This window comes from Pseudophryne corroboree, chromosome 6 (genome assembly GCF_028390025.1).
Source record: "Pseudophryne corroboree isolate aPseCor3 chromosome 6, aPseCor3.hap2, whole genome shotgun sequence".
Taxonomy (NCBI): Eukaryota; Metazoa; Chordata; class Amphibia; order Anura; family Myobatrachidae; genus Pseudophryne; species Pseudophryne corroboree.
Genome location: NC_086449.1, coordinates 808,641,605 through 808,657,704, shown reverse-complemented (window position 1 = coordinate 808,657,704; position 16,100 = coordinate 808,641,605). Strand labels below are relative to the sequence as shown.

The following is a 16,100-nucleotide window of genomic DNA, read 5'->3' as shown; positions in this document are numbered from 1 at the left end:
CAGAAAATAGGATTTTTCAGATTAATAGGATTTTTTTTTTTAAAGAGCGGATGTGGGAGGTCGTGGGCGGAATGCGAGACCATATGTGACCAAGATGCTGCATGTTCTGTTCATTTATATATCGGCATGATTAACTCCAGAGATACCAGGATGTAGCATCTGGAACTCTTTGCGAAGCCTCGATGCTGTAGACGGTATACATTTATTTCCGTATGCTGTTGTAGAAGTATATAGTGCAGTTTTGCCTCACCTCTCACCTTCAACGTCAGAAAGATTACATTATTTCTAAAGCATTCACAGGAAATGACCCTAGTTCTTTACAAATCTACTTTATGCCAAGTCGTTGACTAGTGTCTGTCAATTAAATGCCATTTGTACTAAAATAGTCTATTGTAGATTATTTCCCTTTTTACATCCTGAAGTTTTTGCTTTACGTGCCAAGCGTTAGAATTTTTATTATTTTTGACCGCACTGCTGCACAGTACGGTTTGCTTGAAGAGACACCATCATGGTGGCTTGATATCAGAAAATGAAACAAAACAAGAGAGATCTGGCGCTGAACGGGTTACAGTCAGTTAGTTAAGCACATACCTGTGTCTCTAGCTGCCACTGATAGGGGGATAGTCAGCCCCCAAAAATTTGACAAAGAAAAAAAAAGTATAATCAGGGCATTCAAGACGCAGGTATTTAGATTAATACAGATAAAAAAACATACATTACAACACAAATCTAATAGTTCTACATCTAAATAGCATAATACTGTTATAAAGGTATGCGGTTAGCATTCCGCTCATTGGGATCCCGGCTGTCACAGCGGCAGGGACACCATACCGTATATACCGGTATACCGGCGAGGTAGGTGATTCCCCCTCTATGGGTGTCCACGACACCCATAGAAGTAGAACAGAACCTACGCTTGCCACCGAGCCGGCAGCGTGGCGAGTGCAGCGATCCCGCAAGGGGCTTCGTTGCGCTTGGCCCCCTGCTGGCATTTTACAGCTTGGGATGCTGATGTCGGGATACTGACGTTCGGCATCCCGTGTGGCGGTAACACATACCGATCCCGTTACAAACACGTAGAAGAGCAATCACTGTAGCAAGTTGTTAGTAAGTATCTTGTTTAAAAGGCAGTAAGTCGGTTAGTTATAGTTGGCAGTTCTACGTAAAAGCAATTAAAAACTAAAAAAACAATTAAAATTAACTTATAATCACCTCCTTCCAGATACAATCCTGGTCAGATGATAAATGATTAATACTTGGTATATATGTGTTTGCAGTAACGCTTGATCCCAATAGGTATTGAGCATATAATTAGTACCATGCTAACGACTGGTGTCTCCCGACCGCTGGAGCTTAAACCTATTTTGCGGCCTTCTCTGGAGTATCCGTGTCACTTTTATGTAGATTATAGCAAAGCCACAGTGATGTTCCAGTTGGTATGGTGTTATACGGTCCTTAACGCGTTTCTCCGCCTCTCAATACATTTGTTGGCTTCCAAAGAAGGATATGCAATATGCCTGGAGCCCTGGTGAGACTCCTAGGAGTCATTAATGAGTTTATTCCATATGATCTCATGTCACCAAAGGACCTAAACAACATGGCCATAGTCCTTGAAAAGACACTGAGACATACAAGCCCTGATATGTGCAAGGAGAGTGGTCCAGTGTCTTTTGAGAAGAAAACATATTGATGGAAGAAAAACTGTGGCTGTCCCTACCTTTCCCTAAACAAGCAGGGCTGGTGTCCAACAGGGTGCTTACATAAAGTGTTTCTTTGTTGTCCCGTTTGCGCTGATCACAATGCATGGAGCCTTGGACTCACTAGGTGATACGCAGCGTAGACGCCAGTCAGGCATATTACTAAAGCTGCCCACCCTCTAGTGTGTACTCAGAGTTTTCAGCACAGCCGAGACCTTGTGAGTGATTGGCGTAGGAGGCTACTTCCTCAAAATGTGGAAAAGATGAAGACCTTTTCGCCAATTATGTCAATGTACAGAGACTCCTGTAATGGTGGATGAGAGTGAGGATGAGGATGATAATGACATCATCTTCCCACTGTACAGAAGAGATCATTAACAAAACAACACTGTTAGCTGCCTTAAGCCCATTGGTACTTTGTTTTGTGGGGGCCCAAACAAACCAAGCACTTCAGCCACAAAAGTGTCAGCCCCTGTCGCTGAAGTGCTTGTCGTTTTTAATATCCAACATAAGGGAGGGTGCAAGGACAATTCCATCTTGTACCACTTTTCATTTCTGCCACTGCCGTGCGGTAATGTTTAATAAATGTGCTATAAACTACCGTGTGTTTGTTCCGCAGCTCTCACATGGCAGTAGGTAACAGTGAGAGGCAGAGAGTGACATGGAGAGGCAGAGAGTGATAGAGAGAGGTAGTGGGTGGCAGGGAGAGGCAGTAGGGTACAGGGAGAGGTAGCACCTGCTGCACCAATGGTAGTTACGCTCCTGCTTTGGCCATTACTGGTGAAAACAATATTATGAGCTGTGAGGTGGTCCAAATTGTCTGTAAATGACTGGAAATTTATGTTATTGAGGTGAATAATACTCTAAGAACTAAAACAGACCCAAATTACATGATTCTAGATGTTTTCAGCATAAAAAATACAGATCCACAACCAAAACACGGGGGTCAGTGAACATCTCTATTGAAAACAAAGAAACACACTATAGTTGCAATCTAACAATTTCAGAGTGGCCTTCCTAACTAAAGGGTGCAACCAGTGCACTGTGCAGTCATTCCGAGTTGATCACACGTAGCAACTTTTTGCTGTTCGTGCGATCAACCAGACGCCGCCTATGGGGGAGTGTATTTTAGCAATTCAGGGCTGCGATCTATGCCAAAAAAGTTTCCTGCAAAACAAGACCAGCCCTGCAGCTACTTACCCAGTGTGACAGATCCAGCGATGAAGGTCCCGGCTGTGACGTCAAACATCCACCGTCCAAACACCTGGATCCGCCTGCGTTGGACTCACCACGCCTGGAAAACGGTGAGTATCTGCCCCGGAACTCCTCCCTCCTGTCCGTCTTCTTGCGATCGCCGCTGCGATCACTTTTCTCACTGGCGGCATCGCGGCTGGGCGACCATCATCACCGGGAAACGATGCAAGTATGCAGTGCATCCGCCGCATATGCGCATTTCTGAATCTTTCGCACCGCAGCGAAGAACCGCTGCCTGCAAACAGGTTGGAATGACCCCCACAGTTTTTTACCCCTGTTGCTAGGGTAGGTAAATTACTGTGTTCAAAATCTGCTACATGTTAACAACAGTGTATTTCTTAGTTTTCAGCAGCTCATTTCAGGCACAAAACTTTTATTAATATTATTAATTTTTTTATCTCAAGATTTAATCCTATATTTTAGTCTATTAATAATGTCAATAATGTATTTTTTTATTTTGGGTGATAATTCCCCTAATTGAAAATAAATCAGTGGAAAGGACTTCGGAACAGCAGATTACGTTTTCAGGCTGTCAGTGAGCAAGTGTTTTCTGATTAAGCCGTACCAAATCCTCTTCTTCCTATATGTCCTCGTACTGTATCTACAGGAGAAGAATAGCAGTCATGCATTGTTTAGGCATTTATTCATATTGTGATGATTATTATGCGAGTATATATATGTCTCTTGATATTGTGACTTAATGGTTTTCCTGCTACTGTGGAACTACATGTCTCAGCATACCCCAAAAGTATTCAAAGTTTTATTTTTGCCTACTGACTTGGGCTGATTCAGAACTGATTGCTGCTGTGCGTTTTTGCACAGCGGGCAATCAGCAATAGACTGCGCATGCTTATGCACCGCAATGCGCATGTGCGTCGGCAAACCGCAACAGGCATCGCCGGTCAGCGACAGGCCGTTGCGAAAATTTCAATCGCACAGCCGTTCGCATGCTGATTGACAGGAACAGGACGCATGTGGGTGGTAACTGACGTTTTCTGGGAGTGTCAGGGAAAAGTGAGGCATTCCAAAGCGTTTTCAGGGAGGGTGTGTGACGTCAGTTCCGGCCCCGATCAGCCCGTTCTCATTGCACTGTAGGAGTAAGTCCTGGGCTGCGCACAGTGGAAAAATCATTCACTGGTGAGTGAGGTCCGCTGACTGAGGGATTTTTAGCAGCTCGGCGTATACATGCAATCGCACATGTGCACGGCAAATATTTATACACTCCCCTTGGGCGGCGACCATCTGAACGCAGCACAACAATTTTAGCCGCCCAGCAATCAGGTCTGAATCACCCCCTCACAGAAGCGTCATCTCTAAGGGGGAAGAATGATCCTGTTTATTTGCAGCCACATTAGGTGCATTACTTTCCACGTGCCGCACGGTGTGGATAAGACAGTGGCAATTACAGAGCTGCCATAGGGTTGGGCCAATCTGTCTTCCGTCCTGACATTCCACTGAGACCGCACTCACAGAAGTGACCAGTCATCTAGTTACGACATATAGGAAAGTTCCTATGAATGGAGCAGTGTATAATATAACTGAGGTGGAGCAATCTCCTCTCATCCTATGGGTAGTTTCCAGGGCAGAGTCGCACAGTGACCGCACTGAACAGAATGAGACGCGCAGTTGTGTAGTTATAGAATGTTACTCAGTAATTTCCACCAGTCACCTTGGTGACGCGTCTGCCAACCGTACCACCTTTGCCCCACTGGGATGACCTCATTTACCAGCCCCTCCCTCCGCTCATGTGCAGTTATTTCTAATAAAAAACTTCTTATTCGGGTGGGCAGGAATCCGGTGGCCGGGAGTGAAAGGCTGCATTGTTTCCTGTGATCCGACTGACGCCCCACTGAGGGAGTAATGCTCTGCACAGTACTGCAATGTTCTGCTTCCTATTGCTAATACAGGCGTGTGCTCTGCAGAGCATCGGTGAAAGCCAGGGATATTCATTCATGTAAAGGAATCCATTAAAACTTTGGGGATCATTCCGAGTTGATTGTAGCTGTGCTAAATTTAGCACAGCTACAATCATCTTCCCTGACATGTGGGGGGACGCCCAGCACAGGGCTAGTCCACACCGCATGTCAGACTGCCCCCCCCCCCTCCGCCCCTCGCACAAATACTAACGCATCGCACAGCGGCAATGCTTTTGTATTTGTGGAGTAACTCCCGGCCAGCGCAGCTCCTGAGGCTGGCCGGGAGTTGATTGTCGCTGCCACTGGCCGCAGCGGCTGCGTGAGACGTCACGCGGCTGCCGCTGCCCCCCCCCCACGGCCCGGCCACGCTTGCGTTGGCCGGACCGCGCCCCCTAAACGGCGGCTTAACGACGTCCAGCCCCCTCCCGCCCTGCGACCGCCTCTGCCTGTCAATCAGGCAGAGGCAATCGCTACTGAACGACATGCACAATTCCGACCTGATCGCTGTTATCTGTCACCATTATCCTGAAGTCACAGATTGTTTTTTTTTTTATTGCAGAACAGCCTGTGCTTTGTGGATAATGCTTCATTGTGGGAGAGTCACCTTTTATAACTGCATGATTATCTGTTGGTTATAAGGCCCCCAGTGCACACCTTATATCAGGATCACTGAGTAGCAAAGCAGAGAAATCATAAGTACTGTATCTGGGTGTAATCAGCCTATTTGGTTTCATAGAAGGGGACGAGCGCAGGGACCTGGGGGATGGGGGTCGGGATCTGCGTCTTTTAGCTACAATTTCCTGGAACTTTATATTAATGCACCAAAACATCTCCCTCTCTCAGTGTAATGATTGCTCCTCTATACCCAAAGGGGCTGATTCAGTTGTGCACAAGTCCGTTTTGCGGATGGATCTTGCAGTTTTGTGCATACGTCAGAGCCAAGCATATGGGCGATTCAGACATACGCATCTTAGTCGCTTCTCCACCTGCGGCTGAATGGGTGTAACTGGGTAGCTTGCATGTGAGCTGGATGTTCTGAGGGCGTTCTGTGGGCATGCAAGTGGACCTGCGAGCTGCGCTACCGTACCATGTATAGGGCTGGCGCAAATATTTATTACCAGTTATTTATATAGCGCACAAATATTTCGCAGCACTTTACAGAGAATATTTGGCCATTCACTTCAGTCCCTGCCCCAGTGGAGCTTACAATCTATATTCCCTACCACATGTACACACACACTAGGGTTAATTGTGTTGGGATCAAATTACCCTAGCAGTATATTTTTGGCTTGTGGGAGGAAACCGGAGTACCCGGAGGAAACCCATGCAAGTACGGGGAGAATATACAAACTCCACACAGTTAGAGCCATGGTGGGAATTGAACCCATGACCTCAGTGCTGTGAGGCAGTAATGCTAACCATTACACCATCCGTGCTGCCCTGATAGTGATGAAAGCTGGTTCAGTGAGCAGGTGGATGGGAGTGGTGCAGCGTAGATCTGCATTTATATCTATTCAGGCAATGCGGTCGCAATTGAGGGAGAATTGCACAGAACTGTGAATCAGCCCCAAGTAAATCCCAATATTCTGTCATCCAGATCAGTGAATGTGGAATTCCCCAGCGATCACTGCAGGACAGCCAATAGAGAATCCCAGATGAGGTCCCCTGCCTTTCCTCCTTGCAGAAGTCTCCAGCGATGTCTGGGGGGGCCAATAAGAGAGAGATGTGGCTCTACCAGACTGCGGCCTGCGTAGCCGCTGACGCAAGATAGAAGTATAGGTAAATATGGTTTAACTAAATATGTTCAACTATATTAATCAAGTTTACAAAACAGCTATTTTTTTCTAATAAAAACATAAATAATACCAGCAATTTTCAGCCCATCCTTTCTGCTTTTTATGATAGATAAGTACATGTGCTGGTGCCTTATAGTTTCAGATTATAACAGAGAGAAATAACTGGCATTATACAGAGAGTGTTTAGGCATAGTCGCAATTGCCACAGCAACTGTTCATCACACTACAGCACATATATACAGTAGCGGCGAAACTACTGGTGGCATTATGTGTATAAGGGGCGCTACTACTGGGGGCATTATGTGTATAAGCGGCGCTACTACTGAGGGTATTATGTGTATAAGCAGCGCTACTACTGGGGGCAGTATGTGTATAAGTGACACTACTGCTGGGGAAATTATGTGTATAAGGGGTACCACTACTGGGGGCATTATATATAAGTGGCGCTACTACTTGGGGCATTATGTACACAGTACCAGTCAAAAGTTTAGACACACTTTCTCATTCAATTGAATGAGAAAGTGTGTCCAAACTTTTGACTGGTACTGTAAGTGGCACTACTACTGGGGGCATTATGTGTATAAGTGGCATTACTACTGGTGGGATTATGTATAAGTGTCACTACTACTGGGGGCATTATGTGTATAAGGGGCACTACTACTGGGGCATTATGTATAAGCGGCACTACTACTGGGGGCATTATGTGTATAAGGGGCACTACAACTGGGGGCATTGTGTATAAACACTACAACTGGGGGCATTATGTGTATAAGCAGCGCTATACATCTGGGGACATTATGTATAAGCGGTGCCACTACTGGAGGCATTATGTGTAAGTGGTGCCGGTACAGGGGACATTATGTATAAGTGGTGCCACTACTGGGGGCATTATGTATAAGCAGCACTACTAATGGGGGCATTATGTATAAGCAACGCTTTACTAGGGGCATTATGTGTATAAGCGGCGCTACTACTGAGGGTATTATGTGTATAAGCAGCGCTACTACTGGGGGCAGTATGTGTATAAGTGACGCTACTGCTGGGGAAATTATGTGTATAAGGGGTACCACTACTGGGGGCATTATGTATAAGCGGCGCTACTACTTGGGGCATTATGTATACAGTACCAGTCAAAAGTTTAGACACACTTTCTCATTCAATTGAATGAGAAAGTGTGTCCAAACTTTTGACTGGTACTGTAAGTGGCACTACTACTGGGGGCATTATGTGTATAAGTGGCATTACTACTGGTGGGATTATGTATAAGTGTCACTACTACTGGGGGCATTATGTGTATAAGGGGCACTACTACTGGGGCATTATGTATAAGTGGCACTACTACTGGGGTCATTATGTGTATAAGGGGCACTACAACTGGGGGCATTGTGTATAAACACTACAACTGGGTGGCATTATGTGTATAAACAGCGCTATACATCTGGGGACATTATGTATAAGCAGTGCCACTACTGGAGGCATTATGTGTAAGTGGTGCCGGTGCTGGGGGCATTATGTATAAGTGGTGCCACTACTGGGGGCATTATGTATAAGCAGCACTACTACTGGGGGCATTATGTATAAGCAACGCTTTACTAGGGGCATTATCTATAAGCGGCGCTACTACTGGGGGCATTATGTGTATAAGGGTCACTACAACTGGGGGCATTGTGTATAAACACTACAACTGGGGGCATTATGTGTATAAGTAGCACTACCACTGGGGGCTTTATGAGTACAAGTTCGTGCGGTGTAATGTAATAAGACTGTGTTTCTGTGTGGCATAATTTGAAATGGGGGTACTATTGTGTGGCCACGCCCCTTCCTTAAGAGACCACACTCTTTTTTGTTGTGCATTGTCCCTTTGTAAAGTATGGGAGGGCACAAATTGTTAAGTTTGCAGGGGGGCGTGCAGTGGTGCAAGTGTGTGGGTACGGGTGGGTACGGCGTACCCGTAAGAATTTAGCCGTGGGTATGCCGTACCCACACCGACGGGCCGCCGCTCCTCTTCCCTCCCTCCCTCTGCTGCTCCCCGCCGTCCCCGCCGCACCGCCGCTGATGTGAGGTAAGGAGAGCGCACTCCAGCCTGCGCCTCTCCTTCCCCTCAGTCTCCGGCGGGTGTCTCAGTTTAATTCAGCGCCGATCCATGAGCCAATCAGAGCTCGCACCCGCGAGCTCTGATTGGCTCACGGATCGGCGCTGAATTAAACTGAGACACCCGCCGGAGACTGAGGGGAAGGAGAGGGTGCAGGCTGCGCTCTCCTTCCCTCACACAGACAGGACGGCGACGGCAGCGGCAGCGGTGAGCAGGGGAGGGGAGGGAGGGGGGGGGGCATGTATACCTGACACTGGGGATATCTGGCACTGGGGGGGCATGTTATACCTGGCACTGGGGATATCTGGCACTGGGGGCATATCTGGCACTGGGGGGGGGGGGGCATGTATACCTGGCACTGGGGGATATCTGGCACTGGGGGGGCATGTATACCTGGCACTGGGAGCATATCTGGCACTGGGGGGGCAAGTATACCTGGCACTGGGAGCATATCTGGCACTGGGGGGGACTTGTGTACCTGGCACTGGGGGATATCTGGCACTGGGGGCATATCTGGCACTGGAAGGACGTGTATCTGGCACTGGGGGCATATCTGGCACGGGGGGCATATCTGGCACTGGGGGGACATGTGTATCTGGCACTGTGGCCATATCTGGCACTGTGGAGACGTGTATCTGGCACTGGGGCATATCTGACACTGAGGGCATATCTGGCAATGGGGGCATACTTGTGTATCTGGCACTGGGGGCATTTCTGTATCTGGCACTGGGGGCATACTTGTGTATCTGGCACTGGGGGCATATCTGGCACCGTGGGGGCATTTCTGTATCTGGCACTGGGGGGCAATGTATATTTGACACAGTGGGGGCATTTGTGTATCTGGCACTGTGGGGCAATGTGTATCTGACACTGTGAGGCAATGCATATCTGGCACTCTGGGGGCATTTGTGTATCTGACACTGTGAGGCAATGTGTATCTGGCACTCTGGGAACATTTGTGTATCTGGCACTCTGGGGGCATTTGTGTATCTGGCACTCTGGGGGCATTTGTGTATCTGGCACAGTGAGGCAATGTGTATCTGGCACTGTGGGGCAATGTATATCTGGCACTGTGGGGCAATGTGTATCTGGCACTATTGGGATCATAGGTGTATCTGCCCCTCCCCCCATATGTGTATTACGCCCCCATTTTCATTGGCCACGCCCCATGTGGCATTTGGCCACACCCATATTTTTGCGTGCGGGCCTTCGGCGCGTGCACACAGTACCCGTAAGACATTTTTTCTACTTGCACCACTGGGGGCGTCTAACTACATTTATAGAGGAAAAAGCAACAGCCATCAAGCGTTAAGAGCCTGCAGCAATCTGAGCGCTGTTAATAAACACTGCGTTATCCCCTCATCAGGCAGGATTAGCAGCAAATATTCCTGTCAGATATTAAAAACCACAGCGCAGTAAACACAGCTCAGGAAAGCCCGTTTGGCACTAAAAAATTTTGTGTACTTTCCTGACACGGAGGATCGACAGCAGAAATGGTAGGCGCTGTATCACTTGTAAAATGACGCAAGGAGCACCGTAAGGGGCACTGGCGTATCTATAATGTGTGCAGCGTGTGTGGTGTACATGGGCCCCCCGAGGTCCAGGGGGGTTCAAACCGTACATCCTGCACCCATTCTGTTTAATACTCACCCTCCGGAGTCCAGAAATCACTGGGAAAATGGCGCCGCGTCATTTTCCTGGAGATGTGCGAATGCGCCCTAAGCTCTGGAATAGCGCTAGGGACTCTAGTGCCCAGAGACTCTGCACCGCCGGCTAGAGAGGACTGAGCCTGCACAGGGCCTTCTCCTCTCTAGAAACGCCTCTGGTAAGGGGTCATCCTTTCCTCTGCTGTAAAGATTTAGACAACCCCCACAGGGGTGTAGTATGGTATGCCGGCGGCCGGGCTCCCGGCGACCGGTATGCCGGGTGTCGGGGTTCCGGCGCCGGTATACTGTGCGCCGGGATCCCGACATTCGGCAACCTGTAGACCCCCCCCCACAGAGTGACCGGCGCTTGAGCAATCTAAAGGGTCCATTTATCAAAGTATATTTGCAGCTATATCCCCAAAAACACCCATTTTTGGGGGGCTAGCTGCAAATATTAGGGATCTTCTGAATGTAAGAAGGAGGGATCGCAGAAAGTATCGCCCATACCTGCTGCGATCCCTCCATTGGCGCCAGCAGCCGCATACCCCATACGTTTCTAGTGTGGGTGATGCTGCCTGATTTATCAATATCCGTCATGCTGCCGCCCCAGTCACTTCCACTGTTTGACTAGCGCCGCCCCCGTTTCTCCGTCACCGCCACCGCAACATTCTGTCCCCGCAACATTCGTGCACGTGCAGAAAATGCGGGCGCATGTGTAGGACGGGCCCAGCACATGCGCCCTCATCCTCGTCGTAGTTTTTGCGGTTGGATCACGTATTGCGCAATCCAACCTAAATTAGTCCCATAGAGAACAATGGGGCAGATGTATTAACTTGGAGATGGCATAAGGAAGTGATAAACTAGTGATAAGTGCAAGGTGATAAACGCACCAGCCAACCAGCTCCAATATGCAAATTAACAGTTAGGAGCTGATTGGCTGGTGCGTTTATCACCTTGCTCTTATCACTGGTTTATCACTTCCTTATGCCGTCTCCAGGCTTAATACATCTGCCCCAATCTTTCTTATTGTTCTAGTCCCGGGCACTACCTATTACATTCTAATAACATTTGCTTTAACCCCTATTGGAGACAGGATACAGGAAAACATATAATGTGCACCACCTGTAGAGAACTCAGCTGAACTAACCGGGGAAAAGTAAAAAGCACTAAATAAATAGTGTAAAAGGGAACTAAGGAATTGCTCTATTAGTTGCATGCATAGTTTAATGGATTCTGTCCTGTTTAGACATGCCCTTATAATAAGTGTTACGATATTTTTTTATCATTATTATTATCCTTTATTTATATGGCGACACAAGGGTTCCGCAGCGCCCAATTACAGAATACATGTGCACATAATCAAAACAGGAAAACAGTGACTTACAGCTGAAGACAATATCGGAAAAGTACAGGGTAACTAAGCATAGCTACATCAGCAGATGACACTGGAATAAGTATCAGGTGGCAGAAGACTGCAGGATTTGGGCAGTTGAGGATTATTAAAGTAAGAAAAGGATAAGCACATGAGGGAAGAGGGCCCTGCTCGTGAGAGCTTACATTCTAAAGGGGAGGGGCAGACAGACAGGGGTGACACAGATGGGATAGACCGAGCGTGGGACAGAGTGTTAGGATGAGATTTGGCTGGGTTTGGTAAAGAAGTGGGTCTTCAGAGCCCGTTTGACGTTCTGTAGAGACAGTATTGTGGTAAAAATCTATAAATCCCTGTTAAAGTGGCGTAGTTAAAGTATAATGTTTCATTGTTGGAATATATGTGTACATTCTTAAAGGTTCGATGAATCTACAACTCTAATTAAGATACGTTTGCACCGTTCTTGCAAAAGAAGACTAAGGGACAATCGGTTCCAGTTAAATAAAAAATAAGTTTATTGTTAATGTGTGAAACTTATTGCAGTTCTATTTGACTGTAACACTCATCTGCTGCTCAAAAACGTCACGGCAAAGAACCGTTCAAAAATAAATTATACTGTGAGATGAAAAGCCATTGGTATATTTCCCTTAGTGGATTCATTCTCCTTACCTCTCTGTATAAGATTCAAAGAACCTGCATATAGAAAAAAGGCTACATCCACCAGGTAATAGAAAACCTACTTACCTTATACAATACTTACCTGGGTACTACAGGTTCTATGCTCAGGAAGGGGAGTGACTGATGTGTGGGAGGTGCTATGCTCAGGGGAGTGACTGACTTGTGGGAGGTGCTATGCTCAGTTAGGGGAGTGACTGACGTGTGGGAGGTGCTATGCTCAGTTAGGGGAGTGACTGATGTGTGGGAGGTGCTATGCTCAGGAAGGGGAGTGACTGATGTGTGGGAGGTGCTATGCTCAGTAAGGGGAGTGACTGATGTGTGGGAGGTGCTATGCTCAGTAAGGGGAGTGACTGATGCGTGGGAGGTGCTATGCTCAGTAAGGGGAGTGACTGATGTGTAGGAGGTGCTATGCTCAGTTAGGGGAGTGACTGATGTGTGGGAGGCGCTATGATGAGTTAGGGGAGTGACTGATGTGTGGGAGGTGCTATGCTCAGTTAGGGGAGTGACTGATGTGTGGGAGGTGCTATGCTCAGTAAGGAGAGTGACTGATGTGTGGGAGGTGCTATGCTCAGTTAGGGGAGTGACTGATGCGTGGGAGGCGCTATGCTCAGTTAGGGGAGTGACTGACGCGTGGGAGGCACTATGCTCAGTTAGGGGAGTGACTGACGTGTGGGAGGTGCTATGCTCAGTTAGGGGAGTGACTGACGTGTGGGAGGTGCTATGCTCAGTAAGGGGAGTGACTGATGTGTGGGAGATGCTATGCTCAGGAAGAGGAGTGACTGATGTGTTGGAGGTGCTATGCTCAGATAGGGGAGTGGCTGATGTGTGGGAGGTGCTATGCTCAGTTAGGGGAGTGACTGATGTGTAGGAGGTGCTATGCTCAGGAAGAGGAGTGACTGATGTGTGGGAGGTGCTATGCTCAGTTGGGGGAGTGACTGATGTGTGGGAGGTGCTATGCTCAGTTAGGGGAGTGACTGACGTGTGGGAGGTGCTATGCTCAGTAAGGGGAGTGACTGATGCGTGGGAGGTGCTATGCTCAGTTAGGGGAGTGACTGACGTGTGGGAGGTGCTATGCTCAGTTAGGGGAGTGACTGACGTGTGGGAGGTGCTATGCTCAGTTAGGGGAGTGACTGATGCGTGGGAGGTGCTATGCTCTGGAAGAGGAGTGACATGTGTGGGAGGTGCTATGCTCAGTTAGGGGAATGAATGACGTGTGGGAGGTGCTATGCTCAGTTAGGGGAGTGACTGATGTGTGGGAGGTGCTATGCTCAGTTAGGGGAGTGACTGATGTGTGGGAGGTGCTATACTCAGTAAGGGGAGTGACTGATGTGTGGGAGGTGCTATGCTCAGTTAGGGGAGTGACTGATGTGTGGGAGGTGCTATGCTCAGTTAGGGGAGTGACTGACGTGTGGGAGGCGCTATGCTCAGTAAGGGGAGTGACTGATGCGTGGGAGGTGCTATGCTCAGTAAGGGGAGTGACTGATGTGTGGGAGGTGCTATACTCAGTTAGGGGAGTGACTGATGTGTGGAAGGTGCTATGCTCAGGAAGAGGAGTGGCTGATGTGTGGGAGGTGCTATGCTCAAGAAGAGGAGTGACTGATGTGTGGGAGGTGCTATGCTCAGTAAGGGGAGTGACTGATGTGTGGGAGGTGCTATGCTCAGTAAGGGGAGTGACTGATGCGTGGGAGGTGCTATGCTCAGTAAGGGGAGTGACTGATGTGTAGGAGGTGCTATGCTCAGTTAGGGGAGTGACTGATGTGTGGGAGGCGCTATGATGAGTTAGGGGAGTGACTGATGTGTGGGAGGTGCTATGCTCAGTTAGGGGAGTGACTGATGTGTGGGAGGTGCTATGCTCAGTAAGGAGAGTGACTGATGTGTGGGAGGTGCTATGCTCAGTTAGGGGAGTGACTGACGCGTGGGAGGCGCTATGCTCAGTTAGGGGAGTGACTGACGCGTGGGAGGCACTATGCTCAGTTAGGGGAGTGACTGACGTGTGGGAGGCGCTATGCTCAGTTAGGGGAGTGACTGACGTGTGGGAGGTGCTATGCTCAGTTAGGGGAGTGACTGACGTGTGGGAGGTGCTATGCTCAGTAAGGGGAGTGACTGATGCGTGGGAGGTGCTATGCTCAGTAAGGGGAGTGACTGATGTGTGGGAGGTGCTATGCTCAGTTAGGGGAGTGACTGATGTGTGGGAGGTGCTATGCTCAGTTAGGGGAGTGACTGATGTGTAGGAGGTGCTATGCTCAGGAAGAGGAGTGACTGATGTGTGGGAGGTGCTATGCTCAGTTAGGGGAGTGACTGATGTGTGGGAGGTGCTATGCTCAGTAAGGGGAGTGACTGATGTGTGGGAGGTGCTATGCTCAGTAAGGGGAGTGACTGATGTGTAGGAGGTGCTATGCTCAGTTAGGGGAGTGACTGATGTGTGGAAGGCGCTATGATGAGTTAGGGGAGTGACTGATGTGTGGGAGGTGCTATTCTCAGTTAGGGGAGTGACTGATGTGTGGGAGGTGCCATGCTCAGTAAGGGGAGTGACTGATGTGTGGGAGGTGCTATGCTCAGTTAGGGGAGTGACTGATGTGTGGGAGGTGCCATGCTCAGTAAGGGGAGTGACTGATGTGTGGGAGGTGCTATGCTCAGTTAGGGGAGTGACTGACGCGTGGGAGGCCCTATGCTCAGTTAGGGGAGTGACTGATGCGTGGGAGGCACTATGCTCAGTTAGGGGAGTGACTGACGCGTGGGAGGCGCTATGCTCAGTTAGGGGAGTGACTGACGTGTGGGAGGTGATATGCTCAGTTAGGGGAGTGACTGACGTGTGGGAGGTGCTATGCTCAGTAAGGGGAGTGACTGATGCGTGGGAGGTGCTATGCTCAGTAAGGGGAGTGACTGACGTGTGGGAGGTGCTATGCTCAGTTAGGGGAGTGACTGACGTGTGGGAGGTGCTATGCTCAGTTAGGGGAGTGACTGATGCGTGGGAGGTGCTATGCTCAGGAAGAGGAGTGACATGTGTGGGAGGTGCTATGCTCAGTTAGGGGAGTGAATGACGTGTGGGAGGTGCTATGCTCAGTTAGGGGAGTGACTGACGTGTGGGAGGTGCTATGCTCAGATAGGGGAGTGACTGATGTGTGGGAGGTGCTATGCTCAGTTAGGGGAGTGACTGATGTGTGGGAGGTGCTATACTCAGTAAGGGGAGTGACTGATGTGTGGGAGGTGCTATGCTCAGTTAGGGAAGTGACTGATGTGTGGGAGGTGCTATGCTCAGTTAGGGGAGTGACTGACGTGTGGGAGGCGCTATGCTCAGTAAGGGGAGTGACTGATGTGTGGGAGGTGCTATACTCAGTTAGGGGAGTGACTGATGTGTGGAAGGTGCTATGCTCAGGAAGAGGAGTGACTGATGTGTGGGAGGTGCTATGCTCAAGAAGAGGAGTGACTGATGTGTGGGAGGTGCTATGCTCAGTTAGGGGAGTGACTGATGTGTGGGAGATGCTATGCTCAGGAAGAGGAGTGACTGATGTGTTGGAGGTGCTATGCTCAGATAGGGGAGTGGCTGATGTGTGGGAGGTGCTATGCTCAGTTAGGGGAGTGACTGATGTGTGGGAGGTGCTATACTCAGTAAGGGGAGTGACTGATGTGTGGGAGGTGCTATGCTCAGTTA

At 48.9% G+C, this 16,100-nt stretch overlaps 1 protein-coding gene across 1 annotated transcript in view; it reads right to left on the bottom strand.

The window, feature by feature from the left end:
* The window catches only part of SLC13A4 (solute carrier family 13 member 4), a 57,703-nt gene that overhangs the window by 38,881 nt on the left and 2,722 nt on the right, over positions 1 to 16,100 (bottom strand). The gene's annotated exons all lie outside the window — the stretch shown is intronic.